This window comes from Octodon degus, unplaced genomic scaffold, assembly GCF_000260255.1.
Source record: "Octodon degus isolate 3935 unplaced genomic scaffold, OctDeg1.0 scaffold00067, whole genome shotgun sequence".
Taxonomy (NCBI): Eukaryota; Metazoa; Chordata; class Mammalia; order Rodentia; family Octodontidae; genus Octodon; species Octodon degus.
In genome coordinates this window covers 9,442,875-9,452,571 of record NW_004524643.1, presented here as the reverse complement: position 1 = coordinate 9,452,571, position 9,697 = coordinate 9,442,875, and the positions used below count along the sequence as shown (strand labels likewise).

Sequence of the window (9,697 nt, the reverse complement as noted above, 5' to 3'; positions counted from 1 at the left end):
GTGTCTCCAACTAGAAATGATCAGTGAATTCAAACAGCAGGGAAAGGAGGCAATGGCAATTATAATGATATGTAAAAAGGCAATTGTTTAAGTGGTTTGCCCTGGGAGTGTTTGTAAAACTTTTGTTCATATTGTTTTGACTACTCTTATGTTTTTACTGAAGGCCAATAAATGTAGAGTTGTTTTTATTAAAAACAAACAAACAGGGGGCTGGGGAGATAGCTCAGTAGAATAAGTGCTTGCCTGGCAAGTGCAAGGTCCTGAGTTCAATCCCCAGTTCCGCAAAAACAAACCCTTTAGGGAGAGAGCCAGATGAGGAGTAACTAGTGAGACAGAAGACATGTTGGAATGCTTAATGAGATATAAAATGTTTGCTGAGAGTGGTGGTGCAAACCTATAAATCCCAACACTTGGAAGGCTCAGGCAGGAGGATTGATGTTAATTTGAGTCCAACTTGGGCTACATAAGTGAGTTTAAGGCCAGCCTACACTGCATAGCAAAACTGTTTCAAGCCCCCCACCCCACAAAAGAAAGAAATGTAAAATGTTTATTTAGCACGGTACTTAGTATGTAATTGCTTAATACATGTTAATTATTACAACTTTTATTATTTTTTTTATTTATTTATGTTTTATTTAAAATTTTAAAATAACCCCATAATACAATCAATGCCTGTTTGTTACTTTCCATTGATGAGGTACGAGGCACAGAAGTGGAAACAGGTGATAAATCTAGCAAGTGGCTGGGAGATTCAAATCTTCTGAATTCTGTTAGTCTGATGTTATTTGTTTGTGTTTTCAATCTAACTTTTATTCCAGGTTAAATAATTATCTTTCTGAATAGATTTCATAAAAATGAAGACAAAAAGTTACAGTGAAAAAATTTAAATTTTATTTTACGTGATCTGCTATTTCAGTTCTCAAGTGCTTTCCATAATTCTTCTTTCTTTCCGTAGTCATTGTCTTTTTTTTTACTTTGTGAATATGGGCTTCTGTAGCAGTGTGCGAGATAATTGCCTGCTATATCCATCATTTGACTTTTTAACTTGATTATTTCATGTTTCTGGATGTGACTATACGAGCTGTGTTCATCATAGCAGGTACTGAGCAGACTAGCAAGGTCATTTAAGATGGAAACAGCTGTGGAAGGAAGTTAATACATCAGAGAACACGCATTGCTAGCCCAAAGGTTAAACCAGTGGTCACCAATAGGTACTGTCCATTAGGGAAGAAAGTCATAAAATAGTTTAAACTGTTTTGTAAATCAAGCAAAGCAAAGCACAACGGACAACCAAAATAACTTCACTGAATGATACATAAGAGATTTAGACCATAGTACAAGCATAGTACAGTGCAACCCTAGACACCAAGTAGGGTTAAAGGACTGCTCCAATTTCTGAGTGGTCCACACTTGGAAGATTACCAAGGCCATTTAGGGGTCATAGTTTTAGTTACCAGAGTCTTGCAAAAGGTCAAGGTCAATCTAGCAACAGTAAATTAATTTTGAGCCTGAAAGGATTGTGTTGATGTCTCTCTTTGAGGTCTGAAATGGTCCTAGAACAACATCTCCCAAACTTTTAAGGTATGCAAGAGTCATACTGTGGAGCTTAGGAGTGCTAAGTGGGACTTCTGTGTCTGCTTTTTGATAAACAACCCAGGTTATTTTGTTGCAAGTGTTTATAGATTACATTTGGAGAAAATTGCCCTGAAGCCTGGGATGTCTTTTATTGTAGGATAAGGGACCTAATGCGACAACTGTTGAGAGAGGAGGCATTTAAAATTTGAAAGTCAGACCTTTCTACTAAGAGAAAAATGTCTCACGCACAGGGCTAAGTTGTGATTTTCTGCATGCAAGTGAGCAGTAAACAGGATCTAGTATGTGCTGGATTGGGTTACTCCAAACCTATTAAGTCTTTTTCTTCATGTATCTTGTTTCCTGTGTTTATGACCTGCGTACCTTTGTAATGTGTAACAAAGAGTTATAACCTGTTAGTGTAAAAAAGTAGGATTAATTGTTTTTTGTGTCTAATCTAAACTGCTTCATTTTTACTTTTTGTTATTTCCGTGATTAAATTTCCCCTTCTCCTTCTCCCTTCATACATTGATTAGTTTGAGCTGAGCAGACAGCTGCTGTAATGCTAAGGGTTAACCAGAAGAGAATTACAAATGAACTATCTAGAAAGTTGATTATTAATCCAGCTAGAGAAGAAATATCCTTTTACTTAGCAAGAATGAGTATCTGAAGAACTGATAATATTGTTCAGGCAGTGGGGTGGAATGGCAGACCTTGGTAAGTAAAATAAAACATGAATTTAATCTTTTATACCCATTTTTAAGTGAGTAGAATGTTGATATAGTTCAATAATTAAGTGTAATATGAATTTATAAGCTGGTAGAATGAATCTAAAAAGTTCTCATTGTGTTAATGAGATCCTTACATAGGCTATCAGCACAAGTTAACTGAAAGATATTTACATAAGTAGATAAATATATTTAATTTTGAATATTTATAAAAATACATGATTAGATTTGTGATTAAGAACAAGGAAGTGGGCATGGAGGAATGATTACTAAAACAATCTAGGCCCAAGCTTTAAGTAATATAAACTGCAGAATCTTGAATGACAAACTGTTCTTTTCTTTCTCTTTTTTTCTCTACAAGAGCAAATTCTGGGTTGATTGGTATTAAAATATAATTTAAAAATACAATATTCAAATAAAGATTCCCTGAGTTATTTTTTCCAGACTTCTGGGTAACAAAAACTGTCATAGACTCTGGTAATTTTGGGGTCCTAGGACTGATTTTATTGTAATGTTTAATTTAGAGACCTTTCTAAGGATAGCTTTTATTGTATTTGTGAATTGGAAGGAAGGAGAAATGAGAGGCTCTGTGCTATTTGTACAAAGGAAATTAAGTGAAAAGATATGATTTTAATAATGTTCTCCCACCAAAGACTGCCGCTCCGGTTGTAGCAGAAATTTTCATGTCAATATTCAATTCTATAAGATTGAAGTTTTGCATAGATTACTGGATATTATAAAAATGAGCCTTTAAAGCATAATATGGATCATACTGAATATTATTGAAGTTTTATGTAACCATAAATCATTTGAATGTAGCATTGGTATTCTTAGAAGTTAATAATCATACTATGCTTGATTTTGAAACTGAGCACAAATAAAGGCAGAATTTTGACCTTTTCTTTAAGTGTGTATTTTTAGTAATAATTTTAAAACCTTAAAATTTTTTTTTTATTATTTAATACTTAAATGAGGACAGCAAAGTGTCTTTTCAAAAATTGTAAATTCAGTGTTGGAAATATGCTACATGTGTGCGTGTGCTGTATGTATGTATTTGTATGTACTGTATATAATAAATTGCATTCAAAATGCCAAGGTACTGTTTGTCTCTACACACTTAGCTTTTTTTTTAGTTCTTATGTTCTGGCCTATATTTAGGACTAAGGATAGTAGATCATAGTAAATGAAATAAAAGTTAAAGTCTGTGGAGCTCTTACAGCTAACTGTTGTGTTTTATTTCATTTATTTTTCATATTAACTCTGTGGTCGTTGGGAACCTCTGAGGATTATAATACATGCACGAAAGATAAGCTAATTAAAGAGCCCCTGAACTCTGGTATTAAAAGTCTAGAGAATGACATGTATAAGTGGGGAAATACCTAAACTTTATATGCTCATTTCAAAATTGAAAAGATTTAAAAGACTGGGAAGGAAGAGAGGGAGGAGAATCAATAGCATTTGTTAATTCTTTAAAAAATTTTCTATGTTAATTTATTCATACAAATATGTTAAACTATACCAAGAATCGTATAATACATATGGATACATTTATATGAAAGAAAACTATCAGTGTAGCTGAAGCCTTTCCCAATTTTATCTCTCTCTCTTTTTATGCTTCAGGTAACCACTCTCTTGACTTTGGTGGTTTTTACCCTGTGTTTTTTTTTTTTTTTTTATTCTACTAAGAATTAAATTCCATATCCACTGTATTGTAGGAAAAATCTTTCCTACTAGTTTTTGGATGGAAGAAATACCTTTTCTTGTTTTCTTATTACACTTGACACTTTTTCTTGGTTCCTTAGTGCACTTTATTTAAAACAAAACAAAATGAAACAAAAACCAACAAGTATCCAGGACCCTGGCCTTGCAGAATCTCCCTGCCTCTCGGTATAGCTCATTCTGGATTTCTTCCACCTTTTATTCTGACACAGCTACTGGACTGCTCTCCTGTCAGTGTCACGGATCATCCAAATTCTTCCAAATTCTTTCCTTCCCTAGAATTCTCCACATGATCCTGGCTTTTTAACAGAAAAAAATTTCTTTCCAGTCTTGATCAGGATGCTTCCTACTCATCCTTTTGGCATTGTCTCAATGTCATCTTTCTAGAGAAATCTTTCTTTCTTTTCATAATTCAAATATTTTCTGGCTGCAAAGATTTGCCTCTCGTGCTTTTAAAGCATAGCAGATATTGTAATCTTAAACTATGTATTTATCTGTGTAAGATTTGTTTACTGTTTGTTCTCTTTCCACTGGCCTGTTTTGTTCTTGAGTGTCTTCAGAGCATGCAGGACACTTGATCTTGAACATTAAAGGCATACAATAAATACTTGTCATTGTCAGAGAAAGGAATGTAGTGAATGAGAGAGAGAGAAAGAGAAGGAGATTGAGAAGAAGAAAGAAAAGTACATAAAATGGAGTTCATTGGTTCATCTGGATATACTCTTCATTATTTTTTCAGTATAGTCTTTCAATTTTGTGACCTCATTTTGGGGAATCTGCATTCCTGGACAAAGGAGCTAAGCTTTGAAATTATAAATTTATAGTAGTTATAATCCTTTTGTGTACACACAATTTATGGGCTCTAAAAATCTGGGAAAATTTAAGACTCAGTTGAGGAATTTAAAAAATGCTGTGTTTTTATCTGAAGCAAAAAGCCAGAAGGCCACTTATAAGAGTTTTAAAGTAGATGACTAACTAAATATTCAGAGTGGTGACAGTTGCTATCACATTGCTACAAAGCTTGTCTTTTTAAAGTATACTACTGTAGGAAACTTGATAGAAAAAGGAAGGAAATGAAGGTAGTCTGAGAGGATGGCAGGGTTCAAGAAATACCAGAATATACTTACGTTGTATTCTATGTATATTTCTGCTGGTGTTTATAATGGTAAGAGATTATACTGACGTGTTTTTTAGTGGTGGGGAAAAGGAGATAAAAAAAGAAAGAAGATAAAGAAAACTTAATTTAAATTCTTGGTGTTGAAAGACATTGGGATTCTTTTTTTTTTTAATATATTTTAGGGAAGAGTCTACAGAGTGTTGAGGGTCTCACTACTAAATCAGACTTGTAGTGATCTGCTTGTTTACAACCTCTCAAGAGCTGGGATTACAGGTCTGCGCCACCACACCTAGTCTCAGTTGCCATCTCAGCATGCTTGGGGGTGGGGGGTGGGGTGGGGCCTGCATGACAGGCCGGGGGATCGAACTCCTGGCCCCTGCGCCTACTTGCAGGTGCTTTAATTTCGCTGAGCTATTTGGCCAGCCCCAGATACTGAGATTCAGAAAGTAACTCACTTATAGAAGATGGCATTACTATTGATAGAATTATATCTTATATTTTATTATAGTTTGTACTGCTATGTGAAGCTTTCATATATTATACAAAATTCTCACAGTAACCCTGTGACACAATTAAAGCAAGGCTCTTGCTAGTTTTTGTTTCACCTTAAGGAAAATTGAGATAGAAAGCAGACAGGAATCAGAACTTGTTTTCTATAATGAAAAAAATATTTATTTATTTATTTGATACAGGGTCTAGCTATGATAGTGATCCTCCTGACTCAGACTCCCCAGCGCTGGGATTACAGGTGTGTGCCACCATGCCCGGTTTCAGAGCTGGCAAAGTGCCTTCAGGGTTTTAGAGCAGGCACAGCATGCAATAACTGGGATCAAATTCAGGTCCTTGTGCTTGCTAGGCAGGCTTAGACCACCACTGAACTATCTCTCCAACCCAGGAAAACGTTAAAAAAAATCCTAGATAGAGTTTTTTTAGGCAACATGAATATTCATTTCATCTTCACCCTCACAAAAAAGGCTTAAATATTTAGGTTTTTCTAAGAACTGAGATATTTTAGGGAGATGTCTTCCATAGGGTGTCTAGATATAAATGTTTTTTTTCTTCTAATTTCCGAAAGATGCAAAGTAGATAACAATTTCCAAAGGAGATGACTAAATGCAAATAATTAATGCAGAAACATTGCTGATTGTATATATATTAAGAATTATTGTATGAATTTTAATGGGTTAAGTCCTTGTCTGATATCTTAGGGATCTAAAAAAGAGAAACAGGTGTGAATTTAAAAGAATGAATCACAGAACTGGGCATGGTGGTGAATGCCTATAATCCTAGCACTAGGGAGGTTGAGACAGGAAGATTGCTAGCAGTTTGAGACCAGCCTGCAGGCTACAAGAGTGAGCACAGGGCCAGCCAGAATGCATAATGACTCTGGCAAAATCAATCAATCAATCAATCAATCAATCAATCAATCAAAACCAAAACCAAAACAAGACAAAAAAACCCCCACATAATTGGGGTAAATAAACTGTAGCTCAAATGAAACCATCTATAAAGCAAAGGGTGGACTGCAGCGATAGCTCAGCAATCTGAGTGCATGCCTAGGCAAGCACAAGGACCCAGTTTGATTCCCGACACCAAATGCTGGGTTGGCCCCATCTGGGGCAGGCCAAGCTGTCTACCAAGACCAGGCATAGTAGTGTACCCCTGTAATACCAGCACTGGGAGGCTGAGACAGGAGGATCACTATCAGTCCAAGCTGCGTAGTGAGAGCCTATACCATATACATAAAAGAAAAAGAAAAAAAAAAAAAAGTGAAGGGTGCAAGCCCCTTGGGCACAAAACCAAGCATATGAGTTAAGTGCCTATTTGAAAGATCTTTTCAATGAAACAATGAAGGGAATGTGCATGTCACACACATACATGCTTTCAGGCAAGTGTGGCAATAGTATTTTGACCAAGAATACAAAAAAAAAGTAATGATTATCAAGAAGGCTGCTGTGCCTTAAGGCAGAGGTCAAACTTTGTATGTTTCAGTTGCAGAAACAGCCTTGTTGTGGAGAAATTCATTTTCTCACACTTTCCTAGGCTCATTGGCAAACTCTTCCTTTAGCTTAAATATCTATCTATCTATCTATCTATCTATCTATCTATCTATCTATCTATCTGTCTGTCTGTCTATCTATCTATCATCTATCTAGATATGTTTATTTTGAAAAACGGGCTTTATAAAGATCCAGTAACTATCCTGAGATGGACAGAGGGATGCCATAGAGAAACAAATATATACCATGCAGAGCCAGACTCCCAAGTTAGCAGGCGAAGATCCTGGGGCACCAGACTTGCAGGCTAGCGAAGGAAGACTTGTGCAGGTTAGCAGGAGAGTCAGCATGCTTCCTTGTTGAAGTAGTAAAGGTACTGCCAATACTAATACTCAGAATCAGGGAGAGAGAGAGTAAAATGAGAGTCTACCTTACTTCAAAATCAGACGTTATAGAAAGATGTTTTCTATGCGAGGCACATAGCTAAGTCAGGGAAATGACTCAACAAAGATATGTTCCTTTATTGTATTAGTTGCATGAAGAATGGCCTTCTGGGATGTTCAAGCATAGGAATAAAACAAATGCTGTTGTTATCTGTTGACAGCCGGTTGATAACTGGCATTATCCTTGGTAAGAACTTTAGACTTTACCACGTAACCCCAACTCTTAAAACTGTTAGTGTAAGAGAATGAAACTATGCTATAGAAGGAAATAAAGAGATCTATTTTTCTGTATAATTCAGTGGTAGAGCACTTGTCTGGTATGCACAAAGTCCTGCTTCCATCTCTAGAATTGTATCAGAAGCAAAAAAAAAAGTTTTAAAATGAGTTAGGGAGAATATATTCCAAAAATTATAAATTATTTACTTACATTTACAGATTTCTGACCTCTGACATATTAAGAAGATAAGAGGATCAGATTTTTAATTATGATAGAGATTTTGTCATTTTAGTCTTCCCTTATTGATACAATACTTTCATTTTAAAAATTAAAAACATTTAATGCCATTCTTAAAGTATTATAAATAGACTATATTGTGAGTAAACTTAAACATTACTTTTTTGAGGATAAATGATAAATGATGAGGTATAATAGACTTCAGCAGATTTCCTAGTCCTAAACCCCTAAATTAAGTTTCCTCTGACTTTAAATGCTGGTGGCTTTTTAGGAATGAGAGCTCTGTGTTGTTGAGTACTCAGTCTTTAATGCAAAGACTGATATTTACTTTTTCAAATGGCTCAATCTCTCTTAGGAATGGCATTAGAAGTTTATTTAGATAATTCCAACCTAGTTGCACTGATGCCCTGAAAAGAAACTTTAGCTGCAGTTAAATAATATAGGAAAGTTATATGTTAGGTGTGCATCTCAAGTTTTGTGATCTGAATTAAATGGTCATGGCTTGAAAAAAAGTTAAAAACATTTAAAAATTACACAAGCAATATACAAATATGTTCTTGTTGAACAAGAATGGCACATACTAGGTAATCATTAAACATTTCTTGAATGAGTAATTATTGGAAAAGAAGAAGGAAAATTTCCTTATTTTTTTCCTCCAAACTAAATTATTTTTCTCTTTCCAAATATAACTGCTATTTTCAAATTGGTTTTTATTCTTCCAGCCTTCTTTCTTTATAATCATACACAAATACATACAATTATAGAGACATATGCAGTTTTATTTTGTGTAAAAATCTCATTTTACACATGTTGTTTTATATTTTACATATTTCCTTTTTCATTTAGGTCTTGGAACTCTATGCCATTTATACAGTTTTATTTCATTTTCTTAATTTTACACTATATATGCCAGTGCTATATGTCTGTCATATTTCTTGTTTATATGTTATCTACTAAAATGTTAGGCATTAAAAAATTAGGTGAGTAAAAAAAAACCTATCTTCTTTTCAAAATATATAAATTAAGCATAGAAAATTTCTATTTGATAAGGCTGTGAGATACAGGCAGCCAGTACTCAGTAGACCTAACAAATATCAGTCTTCTCATTTCCTCCGTATTTCCTTAAAGCACTTGTCTGAGGGAAGGATTGAAAGAATACAGAAACATGCTTTGCCCTAATCTCACTTTTAACTTCCAGATGTGCTAGGCTGCTTACTAAAGTTTTAATAATCTAAACGCTGTCAAAGGGGATGAGTCAGTGCCGCTCTCCTTCCCTCTTTCCCTTCCTCCTTCCTCCCTCCTGCGTTCTCATCCTCCTTTTCTTGACTAAACATCAGTTTGTGGCTGTGATATAATGAATACAAATGAAATGTGATGAAAATGGTGACCCCTATCGTAAGAATACAGACACGTAGACTCATCAGCCCAGAGTACAGTGAGGTGATAGAAGCTCGGGTAAATCAGGGTGATGCACCTGGCTCTGTCCCTGGTAGTCGGGAAAGGTTTTTCTGGAGCAGGTGATAGTAGTTAAGATAGAGTCATAAAGGTTTATTAATAATTCACTGAGGAGACAAAGGAAAGGACACTGTAGACAAAGGAGTATAGTGAATAAAGTTAGAGAAAAGTAAAAAATAGTCCTATCATTTAGAAGTGAGAAAAGGCTATAT

At 35.0% G+C, this 9,697-nt stretch overlaps 1 protein-coding gene across 22 annotated transcripts in view; it reads left to right on the top strand.

The window, feature by feature from the left end:
• Nucleotides 1-9,697, top strand: part of Sox6 (SRY-box 6) — a 689,373-nt gene that overhangs the window by 235,449 nt on the left and 444,227 nt on the right. Inside the window, exon 1 of one of the 22 annotated variants that reach the window (XM_023719281.1) lies at nt 2,239-2,289. The exons of the other annotated variants lie outside the window; for them this stretch is intronic. The gene's annotated coding sequence lies outside the window, so the exon portion shown is untranslated. Of the gene's footprint in view, nt 1-2,238; nt 2,290-9,697 lie in introns of those variants that run through there. 22 annotated transcript variants of the gene reach the window in all.